Raw genomic sequence first — 17,789 nt, 5'->3', positions numbered from 1 at the left:
CTAGAAGACAGGTCTCTGCTGATTAAATGAGGTTATCCTCCCATATTTTACACATCACCTAAGTGGAAAAGACAATATATGTTGTCTCGTGTAATTGTCCCAAGAGCCCAGTGAGGTTGATACAGATGAGAATGCTGAGGCTTAGAGAAATTAGTTGTGTCCAAAGCTGCACAGATAAACATGGCAGAGCTAGGTTTGAAAGTCACATCTGAGTCCAACAATGTCTTTCACAAATTGATCTCTCAGTTGACACTACTGGCTTCACTCTATTATCTGTGGCCAGAGTACTTTTTGTACTTAACACCATCTGGCTATGGGTGCTCTTGGGTCTTATCCAAAATTACACCAATTGAAATTAAAAACTACATGTGCCTTACATAGAACACGACTTAATATAGAAGTACACCAATAGAATGCTACAGATGAATTAGGATTTTTAACTAGAAAATTATCTGATTCAATTTAAAAAAAAAAGTTGAAAATTGCTTTTTTCTTTTCTTTAATATTTTAAACTTAGTTTTAGAAATGCTTTCACGTGCAGTATATCAAGTTGGTTTTGCATCTCGCAGCAACACTGTGAGGTAGGTAAGTCTGGTATTGCCATTCTTATTTTTGTAGCTGAGGCTTACATATGTTGAGGAACCTGCTTAATGTCCTAACAACTAAGAAATGTAATCCGGACCTCAATCCTCCATTTGTGTACTCCAATTCAAACCTTTTCATGTACTCATTCATTATTTTCATTTATCTTACTTTTATATTTTCTATCACTTATAGAGACTGTACCAAGCACCGTGAAAACAAAAACTGAGCAAGATCCAGCCTCATCTTTGAAATGGTTGGCATTCTAGAGAAAGGAAAGGCTGGTGACGAGATTGGCATAGCACCTCATGCTGGATGCTCAGATGGCAATTTGGACATCAGGGTAGCATAACCAGTGCTGTGGAGAGAGATTGGAAAGTGTCACTGAGCTTGTGGCATTTCAGTGGGCCAGTGGACGTGTTTGGGCAAAGGAGGTGATGAATGTTTAAATAAAGAGCATCTACAAAGGAACTGGCATTTGGTGGCCAGTGAAAAGGCCGTGTGTTAGGAGCTGCAGAACACTCAGGAAGGTGAAGGAGATGAGAACAGTAATAGATATACCGTCTGGAATTGAGATGGCTTGTGTGTGCCACACTTAAAGGTCTAGAATTTATCCTGTAAATCTGTGTTTGAGCTTTGCCAAATATTGGAGGCCCGTGGATCTATTCTCAGAAATCCATGAGCACTTTCTGGTTATGATGATATTTAAGCATAAAATATCACAGGTATATTCTGGATCAGATGGAGAGCTACTTTGGATGAACTTGACTCAGATCATACTCACTAGAATTTGTGCCACTGACGTTTTGTGTTGAGAATAGCGTTCATGCCAAGTATGTCACGATGAGGTCATGAAAAGTTTCACAGGAGTTTGAATGGAGAACAGGTATGTGGAGATCAAGTCATTGCAGTGAACATGGGATGATCACCTTGGTGTCATCAAAAGAATGTGGAATCTGTTTGTCAAAACAATAGTCACGCTGTGAAAGATGTCCTTTGCACAGCCTGTCCTGTTACCTACTGTATCATCACAGTTTATTGGCAGTAAGTGTTGGAGTAACGACTGAAGAATTTTTCCGTTCTTCTTGCAGAATGCTTTATATTAGAAATCCAGCACATATTTAAGTAATGGAACAATGGCTGTTGTACTTTCAAGTGAATAAGACAATGTGACTAATTTATCCAGACATTTGATCAAAAGTGATTTTGAGGATTGCTTACTGGCATTTTTGATTAACTATAAGATTATCCTGAACTAATAGACCACTTATTAGGATGCTTATTACTCTTTAATATGCCATTAACATCAAACAAGAATTCTTGGTGTTGTTATTATTTTTAAAATGCTAGACATTAAATATAGAATTGAACCGAAGGCCATGTTTTCCTCCCCATCATCATCCCCATCATTCAGTTAGAATGAAACAGCACCATTCACATTAAATATATGATTTTAATGTGATGTTGGTTTTGTAGTTTTATTTGTGTTAATATGAAGTTGGGTTTGCTTTATAGTTAAATAAGAGTATAAGAATATTGTGTTTACACATAAGTTTGTTTTTGAACTACAAAAATAAGAATAACAAGAATGATACAATATAATCTGAGACAACACTAGAGATGAAAGAACATTATTTTGTTCTTTAAAAAGGGATATGATCATTTCTAAGATTTAGAAGCAAGTAAGAGTTATAATCAGAGGACATTTAATACATGACCATATTTTTGTTGCAGATAAAGCATTGATGACAGAGTGGATAACACATAGGGAGAGAAGTTGGAAGACTGTCTAAGAAGATGATACAGCAGTGGGGTGGGGAGAAGAGATGCCATTAATAGGCTTTTCTGCAACAGAATAAAACACATTTGTGACTGGGGTGGTATCAAGGGTGTTGTTGAGATGGACCAGTAAGATACAGATCACACCACACACACACAGGTGCGCGCACACACACACACACAGCAACAACACATGCATGCGCACGTGCACACACACACACACACACCAAGCACCTCGTAGCTGAGAAAGCAAGGAGAAAAAGAACTGATGAGGGACCAATTGGGTGAAGCTAAGTTCCTTTGAGCTCTAACATTCCATATGTGATTCTGTGGTATAGAAATAATATTATGAGATTTTTTTTTCCTTTTCAACCATTTGCATGAAGAACATCATATATTTTCTCTAAGGTCTTTTCTCAAATTAGTACTTTAAAAACTTTCAGTCAAAAGTTAGCCATTGGACAGTTCTGGTTCCAGGTAAGATGGAGAAAACACACTCCACTCCTTTCCTCCCAGTGGATGAAATCAAAATGCTGGACAGAATGCACAGAGCAGCTATCCAATGATTCTGAAAAGCAAATATTAGCAGGCATATTGGGGGAGGGGAACCAAATGGGTCTAAGTATGATTGATCTGGTGGTGAATTCCTTTTCTTTCTTTCTTTTATTCTTCTGTATCTCCCAGTCTGGACTTCAAGCCAATATGGATCTTGGAATGGTGCTCCAGGCAAGGACAGACAGAGCTCCAAGGAAGACTGTCATTCTGGTCTGAGGAGTGGAAAGGAGGAGAGAGAGAGAGAGAGAGAGAGAGAGAGAGGAAGGAACCCCATACCTCAATGGATCCCACTTCTGTGGCTGCAATCCCATGTCAACTGTGGAGTGGGATCTGGGAAGCCATCTAAAACTCCGAAGGGGGGAACATTTCTGTCTTCAGAGAATGTCTGAAGAGTGTGGGCAAAATCTTCATTATGTTTCTTTCCTCTTTCTGTCCTCCTATAGACAGACACTTGAAGTAAGTGTATGGCAGACAGGAAAACAAAATCCCTGGCTGTCTCAGAGGGCCAGGAAGTCAGATGCCTGGGAGCCAGAGACCGATGATGAGAATGAGAGAGGGGAGCTCAAGAAAGTGATGCCCCAACTTGTATATGAACTCTTGGCCTCACCCACCCCCACAAGTGTGCATGGAATTGACCCAAAACAACATGCCAAAGTTTTGTAAACTATGGAGTAGACAATCCCCCAGGATTCAAACTTGCCAGTGAGTTGTGGAGATGAAAAATAGACCTGAATATCATTGCAAAGTCTTCAAAAACTGAACTGACATGAGAACCATAGCTCATAGAAAGCGTGTTGGAACACACATTCTGAAACACCTGCATCGATTACCTGGCAAAGCAAAAAACAAAACCTCAACATCTCCAGAAGATTTAAATATGGCTCATAGCCTCATAACAAAATTCAAAATGCCCAGTATGTAACCCCAAATTACTCAACATGTGAAAACTCAGGACAGCTTAACAGAATTTCATTGGAAAGGATGATGAATGTCTGTCAACTCTAAATGACCAGACGTTTGAATCAGAGAATTTAAAGCAGCCATTTTAATATGTTCCAAGAAGTAAGAGCAAACGCTCTTGGAACAAATGGAAAGACAGGAAGTCTCAGGAGAGAAATAGAAGTTATTAAAAAAGAGAACAAAATGGAAAGTTTAGACCTGAAAAATACAGTAACAGAAATGAAAAGAATTCACTAGATGGGCTCAATAGAAGGATGGAGATGACAGAGGAGCTGACTTAAATATAGATCAATGGAAATTATGCTTTATAAACAAAAGAAAAATGTTGAAAAAATCATCAGAGCCTCTGTGGAACAAGATCAAAGTTCCACCATTCATGTCAACAGGGTCTTAAATAGAGAGGAGAAAAAGTGTCCCATGGGGAAAAAAAAACATTTGGTGAAACAATGGGCAAAACTTCCAAATTTTGGTGAAAGACATAAATTTACAGATTCAAGAAATTTAGTGAACTCCAGACAGGATAAATTTAAGGAAACCCACTAGACACATTAAAATCAAACTTGAAAAACTTGAAAAGACAAAAATTTTGAGAGAAACCAGAGAAAAATAATACATTATATATGGGAGAGAAAACCGTTAGAAATATTAAAATATTTTTATCAGACCAGAAGACAGTGGAAGTACTGTCCTTTTTAAAGTACTGAAAGAAAAGTACTGTCAGCTCAGATTGACATAACTAGCAAAAGTATCTTTCAGAAATAAAGGCCTAGTAAAGACATTCTCAGATGAAGACAGACTAAGAGAATTTGTTACCAGCTGACTTGCTCTAAGACAAGCATGACCCATTTGAATTTTCAGGTTTGAAAATTCTTTGTTGTGGGGGCTGTTTTGTGCATTGTAGGATGTTTGGCAGCATCCCTGGAGTCTACATACTAGATGCCTGTAGATGCTACCTTCCTCCAGTTCTGACAATATAATATGCCTCCAGATACAGCCCTTTGGAGGTAAAATAGCACCCAGTTGAGACCCACTGCTCTAAAATGAATGTTAAAGGCAAGTTTTCAGTTAAAACTTCAGAAATAAGAGAAGAGAAACAACAAACATAAATATATGAGTCAGTGCAATAGATGATCTTTCTCCTCCTAAGTTCCCTAAAATATGTATGATGGCTAAAAGCAAAATCTTTAATAATATCTAATGGGAATTTTCAACGTACATAGATATAATACATGACAACAACAAGATAAGGTGAGGAGAGTAAAAGAGACATATATGGTGGTAAATTCCCACATTCTACCTGAAGTGGTAAAGTATTAATTCTAAGTAGACTAAACAATTGGTATGTTTATTGTAATCCCTATAACAACCATCTGAAAGACTATATAAAGAGACATAGTCCAGAACCCAATAGATAACTTAATTAAGATTGAACTCTAAAAAATATTCAAATACTTCAAAAGACAGTAAGAAAGGGGAAACAGAAAAAACAAAAGGAAAAAGCAGAAACCAATAAAAAACCCAAACATATCAATGATTACATGAAATATACATGGCTTACACATACCAATTAACAGGAGGCCTAACTAAGTGTGGATTACAAGAAATCCACTTTAAATATAAAGGTATAGTTAAATTAACAGTATGGAAACACTAATCAAAAACAATAATATATAACATGCAAACACTAATCAAAAACAGCTGAAATGGCTAAATCCCTATCAGACAAAGTAGAAGTCAGAGTAAGGTAATTAACAGGGATAAAGAGGACATTAGGTAATGATAGAAAGATCAATTTGTTGAGAAGCTGTGACAATTCTGAATATGAAAGCACCCAACAAAAGAGCTTTGCAAGAAGCAATACTGATAAAACTGAAGGGAGAAATGAGCAAACTCCAGTTACAGTTGGGACACTTCAACACTTCTCTTGGTGATTGACAGAACTTGTTAACAGGAAATCAGCAAGTGTATAAAAGAAGTGAACAACAGCACAATCAACATGAACTAATTGACTTTTATCAAACAGTTCACCCAACAGCAGCTGAATAGGTGTTCTTTTCAAAGTCACGTGGAACACTCATCAAGAGAGACCATATCCTGAGTTATAAAAAAAACTGAATAAATAGAAATTGTATAAAGTATGTACTTTAACTGTAATTGAATTAAACTAGAAATTAATAATGGAAAGATATCAAGAAAAATCCCCAAACACTTGGAAATTAAATAACACACTTCTAAATAGCTCTTGAGTCAAAGAAGTTTCAAGGGAAATTAGAAAGTATCTGGAATTGAATGAAAAGATAACATATCAAAATTTGTGGAGCAGCTGAACTAGTGCTTAGAGGAAGTTTATAGCACAAAATGCCTATAGTAGAAAAGAAGTGGGGTAGGCAGAATAAAGGTCTCCAAAAGAAAACCACATCTTAATACATGAAACTTGTGAATATGTTATGTTACATGGCAAAGGAGAATTAAAGCATCAGGTGGAATTAAGATTGCTGATTGGCTGATATTTACTTATTTACTGCTGATAAAGCAGTTTTATTTTTTTCTTCCACTTTTATAATTGGCACACAGCACTGTATACATTTAAGGTGTACAGCATAAGGATTTGGCTTGTATATATCATGAAATGATGACCACGATAAGTTTAGTGGACATCCATCATCTCATATAGATACAAAGTCAAAGAAATAAAAAAATTTTTTTCCTTGTCATAAGAATTCTTAGGATCCCTCTCTTAACAATACAGAGGCAGTGTTAATTATTTTAATCATGTTTTTCATGACATCCCTAGTACTTATTTATCTTATAACTGGAAGTTTGAACTTTTTGACTGCCTTCATCCAATTCCCCCTCCACCTACTCCCCACCTCTGGTAACCACAAATCTGATCTTTTTCTGAGTTTATTTGTTTGTTTTTGAAGTATAATTGACCTACAAACTCTGTTAGTTCCTGGTATACAACATAGTGACTCAATATCTCTATACATTTCAAAATGATCACCATGATGCATCTAGTTACCATCTGTCACCATACAAAGATATTACATAATTATTGATAAGTTCTTCACACTGTACATTTCATACTTTTGTAACTTGAAGTTCAAACATCTTAACTTCCCTCGTTTCTCTTATTCCCCCCTCCTCCCCACTCCCCTGGCAACCACCTATTTATTCTCTGATCTGTTTTGCAGTTTGTTTACTTGTTTTGGTTTTTAGATTCCACATATAAGTGAAATCATACAGTATTTGTCTTTCTCTGACTTATTTCACTTAGTGTAATACCCTCTAGGTCCATTCATGTTGTCACAAATGGCAAGATTTCATTCTTTTTTATGGCTAATATTTCATTGTATGTATGTATATATATATATAATATTTCATTGTATATATACATCTTCTTTATCCATTCATCTATTAACTGGCAGTTAGGTTGCTTCCATATCTTGGCTCTTGTAAATAGCAGAGCAATGAAGATGGGGTGCATATGTCTTTTCAAATTAGTGTTTTCATTTTCCTTGGATAAATACTCAGAAGTGAAATTGCTGGATCATATGATAGTTCTATTTTTAATTTTTTGGTGAATCTCCATACTGTTTTGCACAGTTGTTGTACCAATGTACATTCCCACCAACAGTGCACGAGGATTCCCTTCTCTCCACATCCTCGCCAACACTTGTTATTTGCTGTCATTTTGATGATAGCCATTCTGACAGGTATGAAGTGATGTCTTGTTATTTTGATTTGCATTTCCCTGATGATTAGTGATGTTGAATATCTTTTCATGTGCCTGTTAGCCATTTGTATGACTTCCTTGGAAGAATGTCTATTGAGATCCTCTGTCCATTTTTTGCTAATTAGCTGACTTCAAAATAGAGAGGTTATTCTGAATGGTCCAGATGGCCCAATGTAATCACAAGGGTCCTTATAAGTGGAAGAAGACAAAATAGAGAGAACCAGAGGAATGGCAGCATGGGGAAGACGACCTGACATCACTGGTTTTGACGATGGAGGAAGAGGGCCACGAGTCAAAGGATGTCAGTGCCCTCTGGGAGCTGGGAAAGGCTGATCATCTCCCAGAGCTTCCAACAGGAAGGCAAGCCTGCCAACACCTTGATTTTAACCCAGTGAGACACATTCCAGACTTCTGGCCTCTAGAACTGTGAGACTGCGATTTGTATTTCTTTAGCCACTAAGTATGCAGTTGTTACAGAACCCTAGGAAACTAACATCAGAAAAGAGTGTCAAACTGATGACCTCTGCTTTACCCTGAAGAAACTGGAAAAGGAAGAGCAAATGGAATGCAAATAGGGAGTAGAAATAAAGTAATAAACATAAATGAAGAAATCAATTAAATTGAAGACAGAAAGATAATTGAGAAAATTGATGAAAATAAAATACATGTTTTATAAAAGGTCAATTACACTGCTATTGAGCCAGTGGACCATTGCTGGATTCTTCCTCATTATTCATGCCCCTTTGAGTTGTGTGTCCTGTCCCTTGCAGCCAAATACATCTAAAGTCAACATGTTATGAAGGTGAGTGCTTTTCTACTGGGGTATGACTGACCAGGGACAGATGCTATTTCTCAGGAGGAGAGTATGGAATGTTAACAAGTTATGCTCTATGTGTAACACACTCAGGGGTACCTTCCCTGGATAAAGCGATGGGCAACTCTTGTCTCTAATGGGCAAAACAATAGGAGTTCCTAAAATCTTTGCAGTTGAGAATTCACATCTCCTCAAACACCATATTATAAATAGCCATAAAGCATGGTTTAATTATACTCTGGTTATATGACACATTAAATAAAATTTTGTGGACTAAATCAGAACTCCAGTTATCTTGCATTATCCAGTTACTATGAGGTAATATATTTCAAATTATAAAACACAGGGTTCTTAGCAAATTTTTTTTTTTTTTTTTCGGTACGCAGACCTCTCACTGCTGTGGCCTCTCCCATTGTGGAGCACAGGCTCCAGATGCGCAGGCTCAGCGGCCATGGCTCACAGGCCCAGCCGCTCCGTGGCATGTGGGATCCTGCCAGACCAGGGCACGAACCCATGCCCCCTACATCGGCAGGCAGACTCTCAACCACTGCGCCACCAGTGAAGCCCCTTAACAAATATTTGAAACGCAACTTATTTTCACTATGTATTATTAATTGCTCAAGTGAGGAGCACTTTATAGGATTATGACAGGATTTTAGAAAATAGAGAGGCACTGAGGATTGATGAATCTGGGAAGACGGAAGAGGCCAAGGATAAGGGAAAGAAAGAAACTGATTCCTATCCTAACTTGGTTTGTTGGTGGGAGGGATGCTAATGTCATTCATTAACATTGGGAATTCTGGAGATAATCAGATTTTCAAGAGAGTTGATGAGTTGGGTGTCGGACAGGTGTTTGCCATGCTGGTGGTATTTAGTGGAGAGGGGGATAAGCAGGACTGGGGCTGGGGGGAGGTCTGGGTTGAAGATTCACATCTAGACTTCATGAGAGTCAGAGGGATTGGTAATACCAACCAGAGAGCACATAGAGGACAAAGGACCAGGCAGCTGGGGGAATGTCTCCATTTTAAGGAGGAAGCAGAGAAAGATGCCAAGGGGACTAAAAGGAAGGATAAGGAGGATGACTTCATGAAAGCTAAGGGGAAAGGAATTTTGAGAAGGAAACAGTGGTGCCAGTGTTGAATGCCAGGGAACGTGAATTTCCATGGATTCAGATCAAGGTCATTGGATGTGACAACCACAGGTGAGCACTGGCCATGGAGTTGGACAGCTGGAGTGGTGTGTGTGAGTGTGTGTTTTGGGGGAGAGGTCAGTGGTTTTTGTGTCCTACTGTTCAGAGTAGAGATGACTCTGGAACCACAGAGAGCATGTGGCTGGCAAGGGAAAGATGTGTTTTGTGCTAGTGTGCAAATGACTGAGCCTGGGAGGTGTTTGGGGGGCTGGGGGCCGGGTTGGGGCAGGTGACAGAGAGGGTGAGGAGGTAAGGGCATGAGAGACTGAAAGCACAGAAAGTGGAAGAGACAAGCAGGTGGTGGGACCCTGGGTGACATGGTAAAGTGGGCAGCAGGGGTGTCTGCATCAAGACTACAGTAGAGGAATTAACCCTGAGCAGGTAAGAACCACTCTTTTCTAAAAAAAACGAGTGACTATGGGATATCAGGGATGGCAGCACAGTTGTGGCTTGAGGATGGAGTGAGGGTTCACTGGCACAGTTGAGGGGGAGGGAGGTCTAGACAGAGCAGGCTCAGGCTGCAATAGGAGGGTTTGGGAGGAGTAACATCCTGAACTGCTGGGGTTTTGGAGGAAAGGAGAAGGTAGGCAATGAGGGTGAAGGAGTGGACTGACAGGACTCCCAAATCCTTGTCTTTGTCACCCCACTTCAAATTCATCATCTTCCATGGCCTCTCCTCAGTGGGGTTCACAGACTGGGGTTCATCTGGCACATATTCCTGTCTTTTTGGTACTCATGGCTCTGCTTCTTTGTTATCTCATGGTCCAAGATGGCTTCCAGTGCACCAGCCATTTCATTTACATTTTAGGCAGCAGGAAGGAGAAAGAGAGGAACAAGGTGAACCCCCTCTTTTTTAGGTAGACTTTCTAGAAGTTCCCCAAAACACTTTGGTTTTTATCACATTAGCCATGACTTAGTCAGGGGCCACACCAAGTTGTGAGTGAGGCTGAGAAATGCTTGCTGCCCAGAACAGAATCAGAGCTCAATGACCAGGGAAGGGGAGGGCAAGGGGCTTGGGTTAGGCTCCTGCATGCTTTGCCATATTTTCATATCACACTCACAAGTGGATTCTTTGATGACCTTCTGCCAGTGAGGAGATTGATCTCTGGTCAGTGCCTGGGCTGGGTCTCTGGCCCAGGTGGTCTGGCCCTCACACCACACCTGTACCCAAACTGTGAGGGCTCTGCCTGCTGGGCTGGCCCACAGCCAGGTGCAGGGTTAGCTGTCTCATTTGGCTCTGGGGAGCCTTGCTCTGGGGCTCTGTGCCTGTCTGTGCCGCTCTCTGGGAGGTTACTCTGCAGGCCTTGGACAGCTGAGTTTGTGATACCTGGGTTCCCTTCCTTCCTGGGCCAGCCTGAGGTGGTGTCTGCAGCAGACCACGGGGTCTTTCTTTTAAATTCAGGGTGGGATCAAAATAACTGGCTTTCGGATGCATCTCCCAGAGACTGAGGTTTCCTTCCAGATCCTCAGAGGCCTGTCAGTGGGAGGGATCCCTGGGGGACTGGGGCAAGCTGCAGCCAACTCCCTCTCCTCCTGTGCATTTGGGGAGAGGGAGGGAAGCATGTTTTGGAGGGTGTATCCTGGAATGCTCAGCCATCTGGGTTATTCTCCAGTGAAAGTCCCCGAGAATCATTCTTGCAGGATGAAGAATTGGTCTGTTTATTTCTGAAACTTCTGTTTTTACAGTGGTTATGGGGAAAGTGAGGCCCGGTCACATCAAGTGCCATGCATGGGAGCCAGGGCTCAGTCTAAGTCATCGCAGGTGATCCTGACAGCTTGCCAGTGCATTCGAGCTGTAATCCTGGCCTCATGTGGCCAAGGGATAATTTCTCCCTGACGTGTGCAAGTGTGCGTGTGTGTATGCATGTGTGTGCCTGTGTGTATGTCTGTGCACATGTGCACGGGTGTGTGGGATGGCCATCTTTGACCTTACAAAGGGGCTGGGCCTCTGGTTCCTGTAAAGCCAGCATAGAGCAGGTGCGGGAGGAAGTGCCTGCCTGGGTCAGGAAGGTGGGCTTGGAGGCCATGTCCCTGGACTTCTGTTGATCTCCTAGGTGAGTAGCCAGGCAAGAGAGCATACAGTTTCCACAGGAGCTTTTGCACTAGTGTGGGGTCACACGCATCCCCACTTTGACCAGAGCCACTTGGGTTGGGGGCAGGTTTGTTTTGACATGTCTGGACCACAGCTTCCAGATTTCATGGCCTGGAGGAGAGGAGACCCTGGCAGATGGGGCAGCTGAGGCATGATGGACTCCTTTCCAGGGTCCCAGTGGGTCTGAACTCAGGGCCACTGGCGTCCTGGGAATGCTTTACTCAAGGGGGCATTTGCTCGGAATGTGTGCCGGAGAGATGTGAGTTTTCCCTTTTCTGATGCTTTGTGGGCACAAGACTCCTCACAGGGAACCAAGCCTGAATCTTCCTTATTAGAATATTTACCTTTCCTAGATTATATGTGGGTTTATTTCATGCTGGGGGCATGGGGGTGGTGCCCAGAAGACTGGGCACCGGTACCCATTGATACAGGTACACCCTCCAAAACATGTTTCCCTCCCTCTCCCCAAAAGCACACATGTAATTTTTAAGAGGCAAAAGTCATCCAGCCAAAGGGAGGTGGAACAGGGGTTGAGCCAGCAAGAGGTAAGCAGCGTGTGTGTGTGTGTGTGGGGGGGGTGTCGGGCTCTGAGACTGTGGGAAGAGGAGGGCTGTCCAAGTTGGGAACCAGACATCCGGCTAGGAGGGTCTGTAGGGGCTCCTTCCAGCCCAGACCCCACCCCCTGCCCCACTCACCTTCCTATCTGCTCCACACAGGCTAAGAGCAGGGTGGCGGCTGGCAGGAAACCCCAGAACTCCTATTCTTTGCCACCCTGAACAGTTACCTGAGAGACTGGCAGCCCTTTGCTGGACAGCTGAAAAATAGCTGGTGACGCCAGTAGGTTAGACCAGGGCTCCTCTAAGTGTGGGCCCTGGACCAGCCACATTGGCTCTTGGGAACTGTTTAGAACTTCGGGACCTCAGGCTCCACCATCATCTATCTGCTGGGTGGAAACTGCAGCCGTAGGGCGTGCTTTAATAAGCCCTCGGCAATCCTGAGTCAGGTGAAGTTTGAACATCACCTTAGGGGTTGGGGTTTGGGCTGGGGTCCCCTCCCCTGACCTACAAGTCGAATAGTGCAGAAGACCTCAGTCCCCCAGTAATTCCTCGCCTGGCCTGCCTCTCCTCCAGCCCAGTGTCAGCTGGCAGGGCTGTGGGCCGTGGGTGGACCTGAGGCTGCCCCGCCAGACACTCCAACTGCAAGAACACGTGTCTCTCCTCTTCCAGGTCTCAGACTGCCCACCAAAGTAGACACAAATTACAGTCTTTGGGGTCTGGGGCAAACTCCCGAGAGGCCAGCCACAAGCAGAAACCTTTTCTCTTTTTTAAAAAAGTTTTGTTCATCTTCAATTGCAGGCACATTTCCAATGCTTAGTCCAAAATACAGGCCTGTATGTTTGGTATGTAAGTAACCCTTGCCTTGATTTGCCACACAGCAGCTCTGGAATGACACTTGGTTGATGTGCTCCTCTCCTGGCATAGGGGTGGCTTTGGGAGGGGTGGTATCTTCTAGGCCAAGCTGACTTTTCTTCCCTGGCCCCCATGGGATTTTTTCTTCTGCCTTGGGGGTATCAGCCCCAACTGTTCCCACCATGCTGTCTCCTGAGCACCTATGAAGAGTAGAGTCCTTCTAAAGCCTCATTTGATTTAGTTCTCATGCTTGGAGTGTAGACTGGAGCCCAGCACCATGGGGGCCAAGTGGAGGGGCCTCTGGCTGACCTTGACTGGTGGTTCTCAGAATGCAGTCCTAGAAGAAGTGGCAGCATCACTGGGGAATGTGCTAGAAATCCAAATCCCCAGTCCCCCTCCTCCTAACTGAGTGAGGAATTCCAGAGTGGGCCCACTAGGGGATTTTGATGCACACTCAAGTCTGAGAACCACTGGCTGATACCAAACTGTCAATGTTTGCTCTTGCTCAGTGTCAACCATGCAGACACATGGCCCCTTCTCCTCCGCCCTGCGGGATTACAGATGGGTCTTCCGATGGGAGGTCATCACTCAGAAGGGGTCCCTCCCCATCCAGGTCTGCCTTTTTGAGAAGCTGAGAAAGAAATACAGGAAAGAAATAAGTGGAAGGGATGGAGGAGGAGAAAACACAATTCCCGGAGCAATAAAACCTCGAAAACTGTTGTGGGAAAGTTTCCCAGTCATGGTGGATTAAAAATATGTGTCCAGATGAGCCTTTCTAAGTAACAAAGAGTGGCTGAAAGGGAGGCGGAACACTAGGAACTTTGGCTGTGGTCGGGCTCTGAGGTGGTTTCCTAACACATCTGTCAGTGCTCCCTGAACTGACACGGGCTGCTTCCAACCTGCTAACTGTGTGTGCATGCCACACACACGCACACAGACACACATGCACACACAGACATGTGAACAAACACACACTGATGTAGATACACACATGCACACTCATATATGCACAGGCACACAGGCACTATATACATGCACACACAGAGACACATGCACAAACACATATATAGACACACATATGCACAGCCACACATATACGCACACACATGCACACTCAGATACACACAGACATACATGCACAGACACCCGCACAGACACACACACAAGTGGCCAAAAACTGGATCTGGGGCTCCCTTTCTAGCTCAGCTGAACTGCCTTTTATCAAAACAAATGCTGTGTCTCTCATCCTTCAGTCTCTGCCCAGGCTCTTCAACACACCAGGGCCACAAGGGGTTGGGGCATACCAGGGAAAGTCGAAGCAGAGGTTGTGTACAGTGTCGCCCACAGGATCAGTGGCACTGATTTCCAGGAGGTATGGTGACAGAGACTGGCTGCCGCTGGGACTCGGGAGGTGGCAGGAAAGGTACCTGGTGTGGGATGAAGCCTGGATTCCGTCCTGGGGAATGAGAAATCCCACGCGGGAAGCTCTCAGCCTACAGTGAATTCCGGGTGGGAAAGAAGCCCCACGCTTGGCCTGGTCTCGGCAGAGCCCGGTGGGGGCGGGCAGCTGGGCCTGGGTCTGGGAACACTGCACGCTCGCACTTCCTGCGGTGCTGTAGGAAGCACTGTAGAGCAGAGGTGGCGACATTTGGAGCCTCCAGAAAAGAGCCTGCCTTTGTCCAGGCAGCCAGTGCTGACTGCGGTGGGAGTGGATGCTCCTTACAGGAGGTGTGGCAGGCTGCTGAGGCCTGAGTCCTGGCCCAGGTCGTTTACATCTTCTTCTGGTTTCTGCAGTTTCTGCATATTAGATTTTAGATTGGTTTGAGTTGCTGAAACAAACAGGTTTAATATTAAATGGAGAAACTTAAAATCCCCTAAAGGTTTCTGTGGGGTGTGACTGTTAGTAGCAAGTCTGTGATTTCGGGTCCTGTATGTAGGGAACATTCCTTCACTTCTGAGGTTCTGCTTCTCATGCCTTGAGGGAGCTCCTTGCAAGGGGAGGGCACCTCCTGGGCATTATCTAGGCTCTGAGGCTGGTCCCCCCTGCACAAGGGCTTGGTGAGCCAGGTATGGTGGCTGAAGGGTGGGGCGTGCAGACAGGCCAGGATCTTGAGGCAATGGGGTTTTGCTTCTACTCAGTTGGTGCTGAGACTTTGGAGAAGGTTCCAGAATGATCCATAAGGTTCTTTGCATCTCTTTCAGCCCGAGTGTCCTGTGGTAGCCATTATGCCCCTGAAGACAGTGGAAGAGAATAGCCGTTCAGTTGTGGAGGTCTTGGTTCTCAGAAACCTGGGGTCTCAGCCTGGCCCTGGCCATGGTGCTCCATCACTAGGACAAAGTCTCCAGCTTCTCCTAGTTCTAGAATGTGTGCTTCTACAAATGCTGGGGCTCCATGGAGCCCCACAGCCTCAGCACTTTCTGAACCCCAAGCTCCTTTGTGTGGAATCTCCAGTATTGGATGCACAGTAACTGCCCTGGGTGGAGTTCTGGACCCAGACCTCAGTTTGGGTCTTATTCTGAAACTTCTTTTCATAAGGCTGTGAGGGGTCAGGAGTAAAAATGGTGACCCTGGAGGGTCACAGAGTACTCTGAATTTAGTGTTTTCATCCACTTGAGGTGATGTCTTCCTGCCTCACTTTGCTATTGGGGACATGATGCTGGATGGTATAAACCTGACTTCTTTGGCTGGGGTCCTCCAGGTTCACACGTGGTGGGTGGCTGACTTCAGAGCAGGGGCAGTCATTCTTCAAGATGGGGGTGATGCTCGGCAGCTGACAACTCATCCAGGTGGGCGACTCATCAGGAGGGAGGGAAGGACCCCAGACCTGTAGGGCAGCCTCTTCACAGGATGGAGGTCCATGTCGGGTGGTAGGTCTGTTCTGGTAACTCAGAACTGACTCTCTGCAGCCTCTCTCAAAGTCTAAGGCAGAATTTGGTGTCCCTGAACTGTGTTGAGGTGAGCCTTCCAGAGGCTGCAGGTCTTGGTGATAGGTGGGCAGAGTGCGGTCGTCACTTAGTGGGCTTCAGGGAAGAGTGAGAGTCTGATGGAAACCCTAGGGGTGGGTGTTCCCAGGCAGGGGTCTGGGAAGTGAGAGCTTTGTGCTGCCTTCTTCTTGGGAGCAGGTTTTCCTGTTTCTACCAAGCTGGGAAGGTGGGCCCAGCTGGGAAGGTGGGTATGTTGGGCCATCATAACAAAGCACCACAGATGGGGTGGCTTAAATAACAGAAATGTATTTTCTCACAGTCCTGAAGTCTGGAAGTCCAAGATCAAGGTGTGAGCAGGGCTGGTTTCTCCCGAGGGCTCTCTCGTTGGCTTGCAGACGGCTGTCTCCCCCTGTGTCCTCACAAGGTCTTCCCTCTGTGCATGTCTGCGTCCTAATCTCTTGCTCTCTCTCGTAAGGACACCAGATGTGTTGGAATAGGGCCCAGCCTAATGACCTCATTTTATACTAACCACCTCTGTAAAGGCCCTGTCTCCAAATAGAGTCACATTCTGAGATACTGGGGGTTAGGACTTCAACACATGGATTTTGGGGGACACCCTTCAGCCCATAACGGTGAGTGGGCCTGCTTGAGAGGGCACCTGCCCCCTACCTCCTCCAGCACTTAGTCCTACTCTCAGAAACTGCCTGATCTACAGCCCCCAGAGAGACACAGAAAGACAGAGACAGAGAGGTACCAACTCTCCACCCCATGCTGTGTGCTCATGCAGGGAGCCTGTTTAAAGGGAAGCAGATACTCCCTGCACTCTCGGTCTCACACAGAGTCTGTTTAATATGATTGACCTTGATCATGCACACCTGCCCTGAGCCCACCCAGTTGTGAGTCACCCAACTGTGGTCGAGGCTTCCACCACTCTGAGCAGTTTCTCAGAGGGTCCCCAGCAGGATGCAGCCCCATCGTTCAGGGCTTTCACATCTGCTTCACGGCCTCTGGCCATCCGGTCTCTCCTTCCCCACTTCCCCACTTTCCTCAGCATCCAGACTGGTGTCTCAGAGACACTGGACTACAGATGACATGCATCCCCCACCTTGGCTTTGAACTGTGGGGAAGCATTTGTTCATGTCCTTCACCAATAGCATCTTTTGGCCTCTGGTTGGCATTGACATGTAACTGCCATGTTAAGTTTGCCTCTGCACCCTTTTGTTGAGGGTGACGATAAGAGTGGGACTTTATGGTACTAACTGAAGTTTCAACCTAAACACGACTCACATGGAAAATGGCCAGAGGGGCCCACTTATAGCAGATGAGTCAGAATGTGCTTTCTCTTTTTTTCCTTCTAATCCAGTTTTTTTATAACTTTAAAAAATGTGATAAAATATACATATCATAAAATTTACCATCTTATGTATACAGTTCAGTGACACTAAATACATTCACATTATTGTGCAATAGTGGTGATGCCCACTATTCATCTCTGGAACTCTTTTCATCTTGGAAAACAAAAATGTGTCGTTGGGGCTTCCCTAGTGGCACAGTGGTTGAGAGTCCGCCTGCCGATGCAAGGGACACGGGTTCATGCCCCGGTCCGGGAAGATCCCACATGCCGCGGAGCGGCTGGGCCCGTGAGCCATGGCTGCTGAGCCTGCGCTCCGCAACGGGAGAGGCCACAACAGTGAGAGGCCCGTGTACTGCAAAAAAAAAAAAAAAGTGTTGCAGTTAAACACTAAATC

The sequence above is a fragment of the Phocoena phocoena genome, chromosome 6 (assembly GCF_963924675.1).
Source record: "Phocoena phocoena chromosome 6, mPhoPho1.1, whole genome shotgun sequence".
Taxonomy (NCBI): Eukaryota; Metazoa; Chordata; class Mammalia; order Artiodactyla; family Phocoenidae; genus Phocoena; species Phocoena phocoena.
This window is presented reverse-complemented; position numbering follows the sequence as displayed.